General features: G+C 44.4%; 1 protein-coding gene across 1 annotated transcript in view; it reads left to right on the top strand.

The window, feature by feature from the left end:
- The first annotated feature begins 2,872 nt into the window (after positions 1-2,872).
- Positions 2,873-19,536, top strand: part of Rreb1 (ras responsive element binding protein 1) — a 180,473-nt gene continuing 163,809 nt past the window's right edge. The window contains exon 1 of the mRNA XM_076939177.1: positions 2,873-3,004. The gene's annotated coding sequence lies outside the window, so the exon portion shown is untranslated. The remainder of the gene's footprint in view (positions 3,005-19,536) is intronic.

Genomic DNA, 19,536 nt, shown 5'->3' with positions numbered 1-19,536 from the left:
GCATATGTCTTTAATCCCAACATTTGTAGGCAGAGGTAGGCGGATCTCTGTGAATTCCAGGACAAGCCTGGTCTACAAACTAAGTCCAGGATTCAGGGATATTACACAGAGAAACCCTGTTTTGAAAAACCAACCAACCAAACAAAAGCAGCAATGACAACTGCTGGTTTTTCTGTTTTTTTTTTTTTTTTTTTTTTTTTAGATTTATTTATTTTATTTATGTGAATACACTGTCACTGTCTTCAGACAAATCAGAAGAGGGTGTCTGACCCTATTACAGATGGTTGTGAGCCACCATGTGGTTGCTGGGAATTGAACTCAGGACCTCTGGAAGAGCAGTCAGTGCTCTTAACCGCTGAGCCATCTCTCCAGCCCAACAATTGTTTTTTGTTTTGTTTTGTTGTTTTTGTACTGTCAGTTTACAATAGATTTATTGGGAACTAAGTCATTGCCATCTGTAAATAGCTCGGTACCAATCTTTTTATTGGATTCAGGGGATCAAATTCAAGCTTGATGTATGTTAGGCCAGCATTCTACCACCAACCTACACTCAGTTCAATAAGCCAGTCCAATTTAAATAAAGCATTTTTCTCACCTTCCCTAAGTTAAATAAAATAAGGCAAGATGCAGTGTGGCATTGATTATATATTTGAGATACGTGGAATTCCTGACCTGCCATAAACGTTCCCAGCTCCGAATGGACAGGAGCTGAATGGGAGCAGCTCTTTGAATATTTCTTCAAAAATTCATTTCCTTCCTACTTCACTTTTATTATGACACTAAAGTTATTTTTAATAATTCCTGATAGCAATAAGCATTTCTCTTCATTATGTTCAAATCTTGTAGGGGCCCTGAAGTGACAGTTCCTAAACGGATTATTAGCCCCAAACAACAACATACACACACACACTTATACACACACACACACATACACATGTGTGCACACTCACAAACATACACACGTATAACTACATGCACACACAAATGTGTGCACATACACACGTATAACTGCACACATGCACACACAAATGTGTGCACACTCACAAACACATACACATGTGCACACAAGCTTGTACGTGCACACACAAACAAATGAAGGCCTTTTTTTTTTACATTATAAAAAGTGCACATTATAATTTCTACTCGGTGAGTTGCAGGTCTCTTCCAGCATTGAAGACTGACAGGTCTTGTGATAAAGCTGTTGTACTTACTTTATAACCAATAAACTGGATTTAAACTGCTTAACTCAGCATTTATCAAACTTCCTTATTTCATGGACCACTGGGAAGGAAAACCAGGGAAACTAAAACTTAATGCCAAGATGTCAGCAAAGCAGAAGACATCAGAGAGGTGCAGGTTAAATCTAAGATGTTAAAACTAGTGCATCTGGAACGAATAAAATGTGGTATAGAGGACGTCGGGCACCACCCACCCACCCTGCCAATATCACTTAGGGCACACTGAGGACCTTTGGGACACCTCTGGAAAACCACACTCTGGCCCTAGGCTTTCAAAGTTATTTCCAGGGGAAAGTATAGAGCATCTCCCAAACTGAGAGTAATAATACAAACTAAACATATGAGTGTGTGTGTGTGTGTGTGTGTGTGTGTACACGCACGCAGGCACAGAATCTGGACACCTTTTTGCAGTAGCAAATGAATAGACCTTGCTGAGTTAAAGAGTAATTTCCAGGTATACATCAGAAGGAACTGTCCAGCTGGCCTCAGTGAACATGCACATCTCTTTAAATTCAGATGGCATGTAATTAAACTATTCAAGCTTATTGACAAGCCTCTCCATGAAGTAGTTTACTTTCACTTGAAATGACCCTTTTGCTTCCGAAGATCCCCACACCCAGAGTGACTCAACTTCATAACACCACCATTAAACCTCTAGCTTTACCGGCAATCGGCTGAGGCGTAAAGCGCCAGTTACTCTACAGTGAGTCAGATCAAGTATGAGTGGCGGGTAGGAGACTGGGAGGCCAACTTGGCTTCCAGGGCCTGGGTGTGGTTGATAGCTTGGGCTCTTCCGGCGCCTTTGCTTGAGTGCGTGGATGTGGTCCAGGCTTCCAGTTTACACCCTTCTTCCACCTGGCTGGACCATCCCACCCCCACCTGGGACAACCTCCCCTGGGTGCCTGACTTAAAGAACTTTTGGTATCATCCCAAACTGGCCCAGGATCTCTGCACATCAGTGTAGCCCCCTCAGACACTTCTGATTTCATCTTCCTTGAAGCACCCTCTTGGTTTTTCCAAGCTGCCTGGGCTGATGGGTCTAGAGGGTGCCTCGAGTTGTCCTCTGAGTCCATAACAAGCATCAGGTGACCAACGACCTCTAGGTCGGTCACCTTCACAGTAGCCTCCGCCCTACAGGCCGGACCACACCGCCGCCTTCCTCTTCACCCTGGTCTGTCTCTAGAAGAGGTGGGCGTGGACGGTGGCGGAGATGGGGTCGGGTGGAGAACTACTTGTGCTAGCTGGGCCGCGCTTACCCGAAGCACTGCATCGGACTGTAAGATGCTGGCGGCTGGGGACCGCCTCGCACTGTCCTCTCCCTAGTTATTCACCCCGCACAGTTTCACAGGCTTTGCCGCCATCCTTCCTTCCCCCCCCCTTCCTCCCTAGGAGCCCAGCAGCAGTCGCCTGGAGGGCGGATGAGAGTACCGCGTTCTCTTCAAGGCCTCGGTGCGCGCGTAGGTGCTCCCTGCAACTTAACTACGACGAAGTTCTGTCATTTCCCTTGTCCCTTCCCCAGTCGCCCGCACCCCTAGACCCTGGCAACGCGCAGCCCACGCCAGGGCCTGGTGACGCGGGGGAGGGGCGCGCGGCGCAGGCAAAGTTGCTGAGTTGCGGGGCAGGCTCAGAAGTTGCAGCTGCGAAGGCTGCTTCCCTCCCCCCTTCCTGGACTCGGCGGCTTGGATCGCACACCCAGTGGTCATCGCTTGCTACCTGCCCTCATCAACACCAGACTGCATCCCCTCCCCGCGCCCACGAGAAGCCAGGTTTCCAGAGCAGTCCGGCTGGGGGCGGGCGGCGGGCGCACCCCATCTCTGTGTTCCTCCTGGGGGAGAGGGGGTGGGGGCGGGGCCCCCTCGACCTACGAGTCCCTGAGCCCAGTGGAGGGAGGAAAGCGGGTGTGCAAACGGGAGTCAATGGGCGTTCCCACACCCCCCTCGTTAAGGGGCTTTAGCCGGGGCGTTGGGGGGAGTGTAGGAGGGGGGATGGGGAGCCGACGAAGAGGCTCGGCCTGGGACTGAAGTTGCCAACAGGTGCTCATGAGCTCATGTGACCCGGAGGAAGCACACGCAGGGGTGGAGAGAGAAAGGGGAGGGGGAAGCGGGCTTTCTCAGGGTCCCCCCCCCCCCCCAGTGACAGACACCCAATGCACCCTTCAGCCGTGGTCCAGGGAGTGCTCGCGGTTGGCTCCTCCGAGCTCGGGCGCCCTCGCGGCCTGCCCGAGAGTAGGAGAAAGAGGAGGGGGAGGGAAGGGATGCGAAAGTGGGTCAGGAATGTGACTGGATGCACACCCCTCCCGTGGCCGCCCGAGGCAGCCAGCTTCCAGCCTTGGAAAGCGAGTCATTTGCTGTTGTGGCTCCCCAGCGTTATAGGTGGACGGTTACCAGGGGATCCTGAGGGATGTGTTTCTCTGTGACCCATTGGGAAGAAAAACTTAGTTGCCTCAGTAACCGGGTTTGGCTTGGATGCAATGATGCAGCGAACGTTGTAGGTGAGCCTGGCCATGGAGGAGAAGACTACAGTTGCTCTTAGGAGGCCAGAATGGAAAGCTGAGGAGGAGGTGGGGCCCGGCTGTGTTTTGTGTTTGCTTTTTCACTGCCTCAGAGGACATCGGTTTACTACAGTTCTTAGCAGTAGCTAAGTAGAGCAAAGGTTTGCAGTTGATGCCCTGGAGTTGGAAGGAACGGGGACAGTATCAATTGTGCTTTTGGGGAAGGCCTGAGAAACAAACATTAAAAGCTCTTTTATTAAAGGGGGAAGAAGGAGCGGGGGGGGGGTGGGGTGGGGGGGAGCTCGGCATCCAGCCCTCTCAAAGCAGAAGAAGCTGTTGAGTTCCCTCCTGGGCCCTGGAGCAGCTCACACCCCAAGCACGTGATAAGGAAGGAGGAACTGAGGTTTGAAAGTGATGGGTTGAAGGCAGAGGAGACATAAAAGAAAAAAGGAAAGGGGGGGATGAAGAAAGGCAACCTGGAACTGCAGAAGGGAGGCTTAATGTTAGTTAAATTTGTAACTCAGACTTGTCCTGAACACTTCCTGTTTCTATCCCATTTTGTTTCCATCTGGTTTTACCCAGTAGACCAGAGTCACAGGTATAGGGGACAGGACTGAGGAACCCATGAACTAAGAAATAGTAGCTGGGTGTTTGCTTCTCCAGCGCCACTCTCAGAGTTAGGTAACCAGGGACTTGGGAATTAATATAAAGCTCCATTTATTGTCAAAGAAGCCCACATGGGTCAGGATGGATCTTGCTTTGGAAGAGTATAATACTCCAAGGAGACAAAACCTGGGAGGTTGAGCTCGCTATGATGCCTGGGAGGTGAAGGAGGATCAGGAGTTCAAGGTCCTCCTGGGCTAGTCACTTTGAGGCCACCTCATCTCAAGAAGTAAAAACAAACTGGAAAAAAAATGTCATAAATTGAATCATATTCTAAATATGTAAAAGGCTGGTTATTTTGCTGTGAAAACTCTTGTAGAGATTTCATTCACACACAAAAAAAGTTTAATTTTTACTGGCTGGGGGGTATAAGAAATGGTTAAAGTAACCCTGGTTGGCCTGAAACTTTCACGGTAGAACAGGTTAGCTTGTCACTTGCAACAATCTTCTTGGCTCTGCTTTGCAAGTTCTGAGATTACAGGTATACCACCAGGATACCAGTTCTATTATTAGATTGATAATAGTTAGTTAATAATTAATAATTAAATTCTTGATTAGATGCTGGAGATTAAATCCAGGGTCTTGCAGATCTCAGCAGTCTGTCCTTTAGCCACACTGCCAGTCCAAATTATTATTATTTTGTGCTGGACGACCTTGGCTGTATTGTCTTGTGAGTAGAACAGCAATCGTGGTAGTTATTGGAATAGCTGGCCTCTATTCAAGTAAAAGGATTTTCTAAATTTAATTTTACACATATGTGTATGTTTGTCTACATGTATGTCTGTGTACCACATGTGTTCCTGAGACCTGAAGGAGTCAGAAGAGAGTGTCAGAAGCCCCAGAACTGGAATAGTGGATTGATGTGAGCCGACATGCAGGTCCACATGAATTGAACTTGGGTCCTCCGAAGTGTGGCAAGTGTTCCTCACCACTGAGCCATCTCTCCAGCCCCAAGACAGGGCGTTGAAATCTTCATTTCAGCATGTACACCCATTATTTTCACTTGGGAGTGTCTGCATAAGCTACAGACAGACTTTATTTAGAATTACATATGGCAGACCTTCTGATAGTCTGTAGAAAAATGACAGTTATTTTAAAAACATTGCTGGAAACTTGAAAAAGGCATATAGAATAATCTCCACACAAGAGATAGTTTGCCTTTGAAAGCTTGGTTCACAGCCGAATACTTCCCATAAAAACCAACAGAAACTTTGGATAAAAGAAAGAGTTAGCAATGGGACTCGAAACATATGTTTCTCACATTATTTGTGCTTGTGTACGTGTGTGGGTATGTGTGCTGTGGCGTATTTGGGGGGGGGTGCCCTCCTTCTCCCGTGGGAGTTCTAGGGATCAAACTCAGGTTATTAGCATTAGAGCCAGGCACTTTCCCTCACTGAGTCTTCTCAGTGTCCCAGACAGGTCTCATATGTGTACTTAGGGGATTCTTCCTAAAGAAACCATTTATGCAGTCAGATGTGGTGGCGCTTTAATCCCAGCACTTGGAAGGCAGAGGCAGGTGGATTTCTGAGTTTGAGTATTTGTCTACAGAGTGACTTCCAAGACAAGAAAGAAAGAAAGAAAGAAAGAAAGAAAGAAGAAAGAAAGAGAGAAAGAAGGAAAGAAGGAAAGAGGGGAAAAAGGAAAAGAGAAACAAAAAGGTAGAAATAATAATAACAATAATAATTTATACAATGTTCAGATATGGCTCAGTGACAGAGCGCTCTATTGACATGAGTGAGGCCCTGGGCCTGTTCTCCAGTAGTGGAATTTTTTTTTTTTTTTAATTGTCACCAGACCCCATGGCACATGTCTCTAAACCCAGCTCTCAGGAAACAGAGGCAGGCAGATCTCTGTGAGTTCGAGACTGGTTGATCTACATAGCAAGTTCCCAGCCTGTCAGAACTACACAATATACACAGTAAGACAGCTATTCTTGGGAAGAAGGGGTGGTAGAAGCTGCCTAGTCATTATATTAGATTTTCATGTATCTTACCGTGGATAATATGTTAAGAACAATCTACTCATTGATACCTGTCTTTATATATATATATATATATATATATATATATATATATATATATATATATGTGTGTGTGTGTGTGTGTGTGTGTGTGTGTGTGTGTGTGTGTACATATGTGTGCATGTATACATATATATTATATATGTGTATATTACATACACACATATATACATATGCATTGTATATATTGTTGTTGTTGTTTGCTTTCAAGACAGGGTTTCTCGGTGTAGTCAGGAACTCATTCTGTCGACCAGGCTGGCCTCCAACTCACAGAGATCTGTCTGCCTCTGCCTCCCGAGTGCTGGGATTAGGGCATGAACAAAGTATTTTTTAAATGAGCACATATTTGAGCATCTGATCTCCTTGCACTATCTACATAACTGTGCCAAGCACTGTGGGAGTTACAGACAAATGAATGTTCCTAAAAGAGTCAATCCAATCAGGTCTCATTGGGGACGACAGCTAGGTAACGAATGTAAGGAGTTTAGTTGCCCGGGATGTAAATAGAAAGGCATCAGTAAACAAACCAGGGATAAGAAGAGGTGACAGGTTCATATTCAGAAGTCAGTATTCAACAGAGAGATAAAGTGAGAGGTTTAAATATGCTTTTTTTTTTCCTGGCTTTCATTTCTCTAAAAAGTTGACAGTAAACTTATATATTACTTCTGTAGTAAAAAAAAAAAAGAAAGATCTGCTCTTTCTAGGGTGGTATTACCACCAGCCTGTGAAAGACTACCAGTGAGGATGCTGGACAAAAATTATCACTGGAAATTCCAAACAGGATAGAGAACACAGCAAGCTAGGTTGGTGGGTGGGTGGGTGGGGGGGCACTGTGAAGTGCCAGCACAAAACTCACCTCCTCAGAGGTGGCTGCAGAAGGTACCCGGAAGGGAACGGAGAAAGCCCACACCCTTGCTCAGGCTTGGTTGCTCTAGGGTGCTGGGAATGTTCATGTATGGTGGCTGACAGGTGGAAGCCATCAGGAAGTAGTTCAGAGAATAGTCTTATGACTGGAACTTGGGCTTTAAAGGATGGACATGGTTTTTATAGCTAGAAAGGAAAAAACATTCCTTGTGCTTCTAAGCCTGTGAGCCAAGAACCCGGAAGTTGCAGAGCACACCCCAGGAATCTGAATTGGGCAGCTTTGCTGGAAGAGATGGGTTGGGTATGAAATTGATCATTTCAGTGAAAAGTTTAGGGCCAGACCAACTAGGGACAAGGAATGGCTGGGTCCTAGGTCTTTGTCTGCAGATAATGGGGAATTGTAAGAGGGTTTTAAGCAGGGAAAACACAGACATGCCTTATTTTGTGCTTGGTTCATTTTTCTAATAGCTCAGATAACTGTTAGCAAGTTTTAGCAATAAAATAGATGTATAGTCTGGTGGTGGCGGCGGTACATGCCCTTAGAGCTCCCCAAACAGGCAGGACTACACAGAGAAACCCTGAAGCAAGATGTACATTTTTTTTTGACACAATGTTGCATACTTAAACATTAAACATAATTGCATGTACAGAGGGAAACCCAAAGAATTCTGTGTGACTCACTTTTTCTATTCTATTCATGTTACTGCAGTGGTCTGCAGTGGTCTGCAGTGGTCTGCAGTGGGCCCTGATAGGCTGTAGGAGATCAAAGTTAGATTTGGAGATCAGCCTTGGGTGACAGTAGGAGTTTGAGGACCATGAATGGCAATTGCAAGGACCCAAGGGGACAATGGAAATAACTTTTGTCAAAGGAAACAGGAGCAGGAATGTAACTCCCTGGTATACTTGCTTATAATATGCAAGACCCTCACACGCTCAAAATAATTTTTATAAAGATAAAAGAGGGGCTGGAGAAATGGCTCTGTGGTCATGAGTGCTTCCTGCTCTCTCAGAGGACCTGGGTATGGTTCCCAGCACCCATACAGGATAGCATACAACTGTGTCATTTCAGTCCCAGGGGATGCAACACCCTCTTCTGGACTCCACAGGCAACACACACACACACACACACACACACATGTGCTCGCACACACATACATATGTACATACATACATATATACATATAAATAATATTAAAACAGAAAAGGATACTCTTTTATAGGAGACTACGGGCAGGACTCATAGTTCTGATCACGGGACTTGATACACTGCTAGATGCTGTGAGTAGCAGGATGACCCACAGGAAGCCTGCATTTGAAGCAAGCTTAAAAGCTCTTTTAAGAAAGCTGTGTTCGAGGTCATGTTAGAACTTGGGTGTAAGTGGTTTAGGGGAACGGGTGAGTCACGGACCTGTGCATCACTCGCTGGAAGTAATGGCGGGTCCCAGGTGTGACTGAGCACCTGAGTTAGAACTGGTCTTGGCAAAAGACCAGTGTTAGGGAGCGTTCTCAGTTAAAATGTGCCTTAGTACAATCTGGAAAATCTCTCTCCTCATAGACCACAAATTAGTCATTTCTGGGGCTTTTTGCAGAGCCCAAATGATGGCTCAGCACTGTTCTAACCAAAGTGCTTTAACTCAGTGGCTCCTAACCTGCCTCATAGATTAAGGAGCTGCCCCACCCTTCGGTACAGCATCAAATCATCCCGGGGTCAGCAGTCCATATTTTCAACAAGCCCTTTAGGACATCCTGGTGTTTGTTTTTTGAGATAACTTTTGTCTTCAACAGTTTATAGTCCAGCTGGAGACATTGCCAAGCTGCTTGTGACTCTCCTAAGGAGACGAAGAAAGTTCTAGCTTTCCATGCATGCTTGTCAAACCTGTCCTCTGTTTGGGGGTTGAATGGGCAGCCCTTGACAGACAGTACTCAGAGTTGTTTTTATCCCAGTGACCTGCTGCCTTCCAAATTTAGCAGTGGTCTGGAAGAGAGGATGGGATGTGTGCCTCAAGCCCTCTGTCCAGCTGAGTTGGAAGGAGGTGGCGTTTCTGAGCCCTGTGTGGTGGGGAGTGACTCAAACTGTGTACATGGAAGCTGGTGGGGATGATGCAATAACCCAGCTTGGGCAGACCACTTCCTGTACCTTTGGATTCACAGACCTAGGGTGTGGCGATTGGCAGTATCCTCAGGAGTAGACTGTTTGGCTGCTCAAGGCAGCTCTGTCTAAGGTGAGGTGAGGCGAGCCACCGGCTGTAAGCCCACAAGGTCGACCAGATACATCATCAGAAGTTTAGACTAAGATTCTAAAAGGCCATGGTCATGGGTGTGAGAAATACCCACCTACATACAAGTCTATTTATTTCTTATTGTCACAAAAGAAATGAATACAAGTCTATTTATTTCTTATTGTCACAAAAGAAATGAGCGTTATGTTGAACACCCGTCAGACATCTTGTCACAGCTAACTTTTAATCAGGCCAGTATTTATTTATCCAAGTACAAACCGATCGTTGGCTCTTCTTTTGTCTATACGGTATAAAGAAAAACTGCTCACGTGTCTACAGTATGGCATGCCTGGTGAGTGAGCAGACGAAAGCTCCTGTTTAAAACGGACAGTGAGGATTGTAAGTGGCAGAATCGTCACCCCCACACTCCACCCTGCTCTAGGCATGTAGGGCTTTGCTGTGTGCACATGAGTCTGGGTACCCATGGAGGCTAGAGGTATCAGGTCCCCTGGAGCTAGAGTTACAGGTGGTTATGTCCTCTGGGAGAACAGTAAGCACTCTTAACCACTAATCGATCTCTCCAGCCCAATCGTACATTTTTAAATGCTAGACTATTTTCATAATTACTTACTGTTTTCCCATAGTCACAATTTATAATGTCCTCAAAACAGATCTGAAGGCCACCATTCTAACAGGTCAGCTTCAGGTCCAAAGAAGTTTTCAGTCTGTTTTGCTCTGAAAGAAAAATGCCCTCTCACAGCTGTGGTAGCTGGGGACATGTATAGTTTATCTCATGGCTTTCCATCTAAATGCACTGCTGGATTTATGAAACTCGTGGAATAAGCTGATTTTACTCAAAACTGCCTTTTGTTTATCAGCCTAAAAAAAAAAAAGATGTGTCAAAACCAGTTTGACAACTTTTAAAAATCTAACGTGTTAGAAGGCCCAGAGAAGGGAATTTCTAAACAATATCAGTGTTGGAACTAAAGCAGAACACTTCAAATAATGTCCATGGTGTTCACGTCTCTAAATTTGGAGGACTTCTCTTTCAAAGCCAGGATTTTCTGATGAGGTTGGATTAGAAATAGTTTTTTGTAATAATAGCATTCAAATTAGGCATAGAAAATGTCCAGTGTCACCAAGAGTTTGAAAGATGTCTGGTGGAGATGAATACCTGCATTTTGACATCTGCACAAGCCTGGTCCCCCTTCACTCATGTATGACTTAGTAGAGCCAGTTTAGAAACAGATATAGCATCTCTTTCTAAGTCCTCTATACTATAATACTGTAGAAACATAGGACTTCAGATGAGATTCAGTCCTCCCAGCCACCACTCAACTTGAAACAGAGTGTCATTTATATGGTTCCCTAGAATATTGGATCCTCCTGCCTCTACCTCCTGAGTGCTAGGGTCAGAGGTGTGTATCACAATATTGGGGATCTGCAGTGCTGGGCATTGAACTCAGGGCTTCCCACATGATAGACAAACACTCTACCAACTGAGCTATATGTAAGGATGTAGGCATAAGCAGCTTTTTAAAGGACTAACTTGGGAGTCCCTGTTATTATACATATATATACATATATGTATATGCATATACATTTGTGTACATGTGTACGTATATGTATACATATACATTTAGTGGTGCTAGGTGTGAAACCCAGGATCTCACAAATACTAGGCAATCACACTGTGCACCTGATGGTGTGTGTTGACCATTTCATACTGCATTTATATAATGTTTATCTTTCTCAGTGCATGATAGTTGTGGGTTTCAACAGGACTGCCAGAGTAAAGGGACAATCAGTTGCTATTGTCACATTGCAGACCTCTAAAATGGAAAAGTTGAGACAGGCTTAGGAGCAGAGCATTATCTTAAAGTTAGTTGTTTTTTTGTTTTTTTGTTTTTTTGTTTTTAATCCGAGAGTGGATGGTTGGTTGGTTTCTGAACTAAAGAAGTCCTCCAGCTTTTAAATCCCAAACTGCAGCACTCCATACAAGCCTGTCTGCACAGTGAAACTGTGTGAAAAGAAACCTTAGGAAGTGTGGGTGGAGCCAATACACACGGGGTCCCAGAGCTGCACCCCTTTGCTTTGCCGATCACATGTTTTAACAGGATTGCTGCAGACTCTGAAATGTTGGCCTAGCCATCAGACTCTGCGTGTCTTACTTCTGATTACCTTGGTCCTCAGCCAGTCTCATATTTGACACTCTGGGCATGGGCAGTGTTGGTGCCACTTGGTCTTGAGCTGTTAATCGTTTTATTATTTCCTGTCATTTTGTCCTGTGATTGATGCTCTTGAGCCCGGGGGGCAGGGGTGGGGGTGATGAAAAAACGACTTTGAAAATATCTTTGGATAGGAGGAAGTTAAATTGGGACTTGGGTCTTACTTGAGAACAACAACAAAAGTACACACACACACACACACACACACACACACACACACACACACGTATGTTTTAGGAGGCTACCTGAACCCTAGCACGGAGGGAGCATATGGGCTCCGGAATCCCTTGCTGAAGTGAAGAGGGCTTTTCTGGCGTTTTATCATGGTTGAATGATTCAGATCTCCAGTTCTGTGCCGCAAGGGACAAGATCGTTTCCTGGTTCTGGAGAATGCTTGCTGAAAAGGGTCCTCTTCTCCTTAAGTTAAAAATAAAATTTGCTTTTAGATGTAGACCTAACTACCTTCCCTATCTCACAGTCCACTCACAAGGGCTAGATTTTGCTTGGAAGCTGCCCACCCAGTAGCACACGGGAAGGCCCACTGGGATATGGGAAGAAAACAGAATATCAATGTGTGGATTTTACCTTTCCTTCTGTTGTGTTGGGTTTTCAAGAGGAACCATTTTATTGCGGTCAGCTCTTCGTAGCATAAAATTTGCGGCTGTAACTTAATCAAAGTGCATAAGACAGTGGCATCTGTTGCATCCAGAGAGTTTGTATGCAGCACTCCCTTCTACTATCAACAGTTTTTAAAAAGTCACCCAAACATGAGCCCTGCATCTGTTAAGTATTAACTCCTTATCACGTCTTGCCCAAGACCCTCATAACCTCCACTTTCCCTGTGCATATTCTGGGTATCCCATATCAGTGGGTTCATAGTTGTATTCATCCTTGTGAGTCTCGCTGGTTTATCTAGCATACGTTTTTTTCAGAATTCATCTCTGCTGAAGCACGGCTCAGCACTCCACTCTTTTTCACAGCCAAATAATATCCTGCCCTCTGTGTACAACACACTTTGCCTAGTCTTCCCATTTCGTCAGGTCTCCTTTTAAACGCTCGATTTCACCGTTCACACAGGCGCATGTGTTGTTTGTGGCCCTCAGCTGATTTGGACGATGCTGCCAGGACCGGCTTGCAGGCATCAGTGGGATTGCTGGGTCAGTTCCTTAACTTTTGGGAGAGCTACCAAGCTCTTTTCTGCTGTGCTCACACCATTTTATATTCTGTCCAGCAATGCACAGGCATGGATTTCTTCATCTTTGCTAGTCTTTGTTATTTTCTGCTTTTTTGAAATTCCCAACCTCTAGGCTATGCACGGTGCTACACGCCTTTAATCCAAGCACTCAAGAGGCAGAGGCAGGCAGAGCCCTCTGTGAGTTCAAGGGAAGCCTGGATAGTAAGTGCCAGGCCGGACAGGGCCATATGGCGAGACCCTGCCTGTCTCAAACAACACACTCTCACCATTCTATTGAAATTAAAGTGGTATCTCGTTGGGATTTTGATTTCTCTGATGACATTGAGTTTATTTCTGGTTTTGGTTTGGTTTGGTGTGGTTTGGCCATCCCAGGGCCTTGTGCATGCTAACCATACATTCCACCAGCTGAGCTACAATATCCATCCCATCGCTTTTTTTTTTTTTTTACTCTTATTTCTTTGATGATAATGATGATGAGTATGTGTGTTTGTGGGGGGGGGAACATGCGTGCATGCATGTGTGTCCATGTGTGTGCAAGCATGCAGCAGGTGTGAATGTGCAAACCAGAGGACAGTTTTTGTAGCCACCTCATCAACCTTCTTATTTTTTATTGGTCATTGGTAGAACTTCTTTCAAATAATGTCTCCTAAGTCCTATGCGTTGCCCAATTCTGCATATTTTATAACATGCCTTAGCACATTACAAGTAAAAAGCATGGGATTCTTGGCTATATGCAAATTGTTTTAAAAGATAGAATGTGCTTCATTGGGAAAGCCTTATTATGGTCAATAATGATCCACTTTGTTCTCTAAAGCCTGACATTAGCTGGAGACAGTTAGTTAGTTAGTTAGTTAGTTAGTTATCTCATTTGTTTGGGTCTCATCTGGCCCAGGTAAGCCTCAAACTCATTACACAGCAGAGGCTGCCTTTGAGTTCTGACCCTCCTGCCTCCACCATCAGAGTGCTGGAATTACTGCCATACCTGGAAGGAGGAAACACTGATGAAAATCATTAAACCTTAGGGGGATTTTATTTGATCAAATATGGTGTCTGGACTGGAGCCTTCATAGGAAATGGATCTCTGGGTCCCACAGCTATCTTTTATGCCATTTCCTTTTGGTTCTTTAATTAAGTCCTAGATGGAGAATAATACCAGCACCCAGAAGGCTGAGACTGGAGGATTGCCATAGAGGTTGACCTAGGCTACATATGAAGTATCTGACCACCCATCCAGGGCTACATAGCAAGACTCTGCCTTAGAGAAAGAGAAAGGGAGAAAGGGGTAGGAATTTATTTAAATGGGTATCAAGTTAAACTTGCCTTGAGCTTGGTGCAATTGCATGGTGAATCAGGGCATTTCAGGGTGCTTATGAATCTTACTAAGAGATGCATTTGGGGGCCAGAGAGATGGCTCAGTGGGTAGAATGCTTGCTGAACAAGCTTTATATCCCCAGCACCTACATTAAAAATATATATATATGGACGTGTCAGCCTGTAACCCTCCCTTCCCCCACTCTTTTTCCTCTCCCTCCCCACAATTTGAACTAGTAAGTACAGACAGGCAGGTGCTGAGGGCTTGCTGGCCTGCAAGACCTGAAACAGGGAGCCCCATGTTCAGTAAGAGACCCTGTCTCAAAAAAATAATGTGGAGAATGACAGGAAAGACACCCAACGTTGTCTTTACACACACACACACACACACACACACACACACACACACACACACACACTGTACAGCACACGTCACATCATATATGATGACCAGAGCTCACAACTCTCCAGCAACAACAGATCTAGGTGCACAATTACCATTTCCAGTTAGTGTACTGAGGTCACTTGTGAAAACTCTAAGGGGTTCTCATGGGAAGGAAGCTGCTCTAGTCAAGGACACAGCCACAACATTTTTGGTATGGGATTAGCTGTCAAGCACTTGACTTTCTCACCATTGCTCCCATTTTATGAGAGTAAACCTGGTGCCATTGTCCTAAGATGCCAGCCTCTATCAAGGTGTGACTTTACCTTCCTGGTAATCCTGGTGTGTTTCTTGGAAAGCGACCACAGGAGCAGAGGTTTTCCAAATGAAACATTTGTTTCAGTGAACAGGTATTTTACCCAGCCACTCAAGTGTAGAATTTTAAAAACTAGTATTTGTTTGGCCAGCAAACATTTTGTCTCAATCTTTGCAGCTTAACAAGTGGAGAAGATTTAAGTGGCTCCTAGAAAACCCAATGCTGGGGCTGTCAGCAGGAACCTCTGGTTAACCTATCTTTTTGTTCTCTGAGAGTGATTTTAATCACACAGCTGGAGAACCAACTAACGCTTTCTGGATAGCTCTGTGCTTGGTTGCAATTAAAATAGAGAGTCTAGGTTACAAGCATGCCTTTGCATTCAAGAAGCAGAAGCAGGGGGAAGCCAGTTTGGTCTGCATAGTGAGTTCCAGGCCAGCTAAGGCTACATATATAATGAAACCCTGCTTCTGTAACTCCCAAACCTCCCTCAAAAAAAAAAAGTCTTAGGTTGTTTGGGAAGGGCTTTTAATTTTTATGTAAGAGGATGAGTAGAAAAAAAATTATTAAATTGGACATTGCTTTTGGGCTAGAGCTTTTGGTTAAATAATAACAGAGTAGCTGGCATGTATGAGACCCTAGGTCCTATCCCTAGCACTGAAAAAGAAAATACTGCTATATTTAATTTTGTTAACCCATGACTTAGATGTATGTACCCTGTAGTTGTCTGGATGTGTATGGCCTCCATAGACTCATGTGTTTGAATGCTTGGCCCATAAGGAGTGACACTATTAGAAGGTGTGGTCTTGTTAGAGGAAGTATGTCACTGTGGAGGAGGGCTTTGAGGTCTCACATATGGCAAGCTATGCCCAGTGTTGAGGTAGTCTCTTCCTTGCTGCCTATGGATCAATATGTAGAACTCTCAGCTCCTTCTCCAGCACCATGTCTGTCTGGATGCTGCCATGCTTCCCACCATGATGATAAAGGACTAAACCTCTGAAACTGTAAGCCAGCCCCAATTAAACATTTTCCTTATAAAAGTTGCTTTGGAAGCCGGTCGGTGGTGGCGCATGCCTCTAATCCCAGCACTTGGGAGGCAGAGGCAGGTGGATTTCTGAGTTCGAGGCCAGCCTGGTCTACAGAGTGAGTTCCAGGACAGCCAGGGCTACACAGAGAAACCTTGTCTCGAAAAACAAACAAACAAACAAAAAAAACAAAGACAAACAAACAAAAAGTTGCTTTGATCACGGTTTCTCTTCACAGCAATAAATCCCTAACTAAGACAGACCCTTAAGTGACTTCACAACCATTCAACTTCGTATAAATCAGAACCCGACACAACCACAAATTCCACATCCAGGGACTCACCCAACTGTGAATCAAAATATTCTGGAAAAACAAAAATGCCCACTGCTTAAACCTATACAGTCTTTATTAAACCTATACAGTCTTTTTTTTTTGTCCCTTGTCACATTATTGCCTAAAACACACAAAAATATCCCATTTACATGACATTTGTATTACAGTTGGTGCTATGAACCATCTAGAATTGACTGCTAGTATTAGGAGTACATACCTAAGCTGTGTGCAGAAAACTCTAACCCTAACTCTTTAAACAAATGAAGATTTGGGGGTTTTTTGTTTTGTTTTTTTGTTTTGTTTTGTTTTGTTTTTCAAGACAGGGTTTCTCTGTGTAGCCTTGGCTGTCCTGAAACTCTCTCTGTAGACCAGGCTGGCATCAAACTAAAAAATCCACCTGCCTCTGCCTCCCAAGTGCTGGGATTAAAGGCGTGCGCCACCACTACCCAGTTTTTGTTTTGTTTTGTTTTTTTAATTTAAGTTTTTTTTACATTCATTTACTTATTTTGTATTTATTGTATGCATAAGGATATGCATGGAGATCAGAGGATAACCTTTAGGAATTTGTTCTCCTTCCACAGGAGATTAGACTCTGGTTGTAGAGTTTGATGGCAAACTCTTTACCTCGCTGAACTGTCTTGTCAGAGCTCTTGCTTCTTTTTTGTTTTGTTTACTTTTGTTTTCTTTGTTTCTTTTTTATGGTTTTTCCTCTGTGTAGCATCTGACTGCCTTGGAACTCACTCTGTAGTCCAGGCTGGCCTTGAACTCAGAGATCCTCCTATGTCTGCCTCCAGAGTGCTGGGATCAAAGGCATACAATACCACTGTCTGGCTATCGTCTCTATTTAAAATAATCTCATGAGTCCTGGCTTGACTTCCAACTCTATCACAGAAACTAAGCCTAAACTTCAGATCCTCCTGCCTCTACCTTTCTCTACTTCTGCCAACATGCCTGGTCGGTAGCAGCTTCCTAGAACAACCCTGGAAGCAGTCCCCAGAGGAAAACTGTATGTTACCTTTTTCCCCCCTATGGGAAGAAGAAGGTATCACTATGTAGCCCAGGCTGGCCTCAAACTCAAAATCTTCCTGCTTTACTTCCTGAGTGCTGAGATTATAGGGACCAGACACAGCGCCTGGCTGAGCTACTTGCTTGTCTCTGTTAGTGTTATAGTGAGACTCAGCCATGTTGATATCTATAGCTGTGATCTGCTGCTCATTCCTGGTAGCCCCTCTGGATTCCCACAGTGTCATTTGACACTTCACTCTTCATGGACATCTGAACTATATTTTCTATGTTTTGGCTTTTATACAAAAGGCTGTCCATACCTGTCTCAGTTAGGGTTACTGTGATAAAATACCATGACCAAAGGACTTCTTCAGCTTACACTTTCCGATCATAGACTATCACTGGAAAAAGTCAGGACAGGAACTCACGCAGGGCAGGAACCTAGAGGCAGGAGCTGATGCAGAGGCCATGGAGGGATGCTGCTTACTGACTTGCTTCCCCTGGCTTGCTCAGCCTGCTTTTTTTTATAGAAACCAGAACCACCAGCCTTGGGATGGCATCACCCACAATAAGCTGGGCCCTCCCCCATTGATCACTAATTACAAAATGCCCTAGAGTCTCATCTTATGGAGGTATTTTCTCAGTTGGGGTTCCTCAATTTTAGATGACAGTAGCTTGAGTCAAGTTGACATAAAACAGACCAGCACAAGACCCTTCTAGCTAACTCTCTTTACTGTTGTGTAAGTATTTCCCTAGGATGGATATGGAAGGTAGATTGTTGTGTCATGAGATGCTTGGTTTTTTTGTTTGGTTGGTTGGGTTTGGTTTTTCAAGACAGGGTTTCTCTGTGTAGCCCTGGCTGTCCTAGAACTTGTTCTGTAGATCAGGCTGGCCTCAAACTCACAGAGATCTGCCTGCCTGTCTCCTGAGTGCTGGGATTGAAGGTGTGGGCTTCCACTGCATGGTGGGCTGCTTGTATTTTTAATTTTGTACTATTAATTACAATGTTTTCCAAAGTAAATATTCCAGTTTCTTTATCACTAACAGTGGATGTGAGCTAGTTTTTGTGACTTTACTGAATTATAATTAACACGCAATTATATATGTTTATATATAATTTATATATATTTAAACCTTTTAAAGTATGTTGGGGGATATTGCACAGGACTACAGGTGCCCAACAGAGGCAGATATCTTTTTTGAAATTTAATTTTACTTATTAGTAGTAGGATGTGAGCATGCATGTACCACAGTAGTTTGTAGGTCAGAAGTCAACTCTCAGGAGTTCTCTCCACTGTTCCAAGGATTGAACTCTGGTTCCCAGGCTTGTATGGTAAGCCTTTTATACAATGAACCATCTCCCTGACCCACGGTTGTTGTTTTTTTAAAAGCTTTCCTGAGGGAGGATAGTTGAGAGGTTAAAAGCACTGGCTGCTCTCCCAGAGGACTCAGGTTCAGTTCACAGCACTACAAGAAGACTCAAAACCCTCTGTAGCTTCAGTTCCAGGAGCTCTGGTCCCCTCTTGTGGCTCAGTGACCATCAAACATGTATGTAGGCAAACATAAATGTAGGCAAACACTCATACATGTTAACATACAATTAGTTAAATTAACTTTGCTGAATGAGAATTTTTGGTGAAGATGATATGCTGGCTATCTCAGTCTAACTGTTGAGTTTCATGGCGCAAGTGAAGAACTTTATTCCCCAAACAAAGCAGACTACACCTAAAGAACAACACCCAAGTTTGACTGCTGGCTTCCATGTATACCCCCATTCCACCCCACCCCCACAAATAAATTATTCTGAAGCTGGGAATGGTGAGGCTTTCAAAGAATGCCAACATTTAGCAGACAAGCAGGAAGATCATATAGTGAGTTCTGGGTCAGCCTGAGCTACAAAACACTGTCACAAGCAAGCAAGCAAGCAAGCAAGCAAACAGAAATTATTCCCTATCTGTGAAGATAAACACAGGGCTACTCTCCTGTAGTCTTTATTGATTCATTTCCCATTCACATCTTGCCACTGCATTTCATTCATGTGGATTTGGTGAATGATGCTGACGTTTGTGAATGAAATCTGTCTTAAGTGCTTGTTGCAATGGATCCTGGGAGGTGCTGTTTGAGGCATCATCTGGAATTATACCTGTAACATCAATGCCCTGCCTCATTGTATGCTTTTGAGCCTGTTCAACGACAGCCATGTCAAGCCTCCGTGTTGCAATGAACTGTCACAGCTTTCTGATGACTC

This window comes from Arvicanthis niloticus, chromosome 8 (genome assembly GCF_011762505.2).
Source record: "Arvicanthis niloticus isolate mArvNil1 chromosome 8, mArvNil1.pat.X, whole genome shotgun sequence".
Lineage (NCBI taxonomy): Eukaryota > Metazoa > Chordata > Mammalia > Rodentia > Muridae > Arvicanthis > Arvicanthis niloticus.
This window is presented reverse-complemented; position numbering and strand designations above follow the sequence as displayed.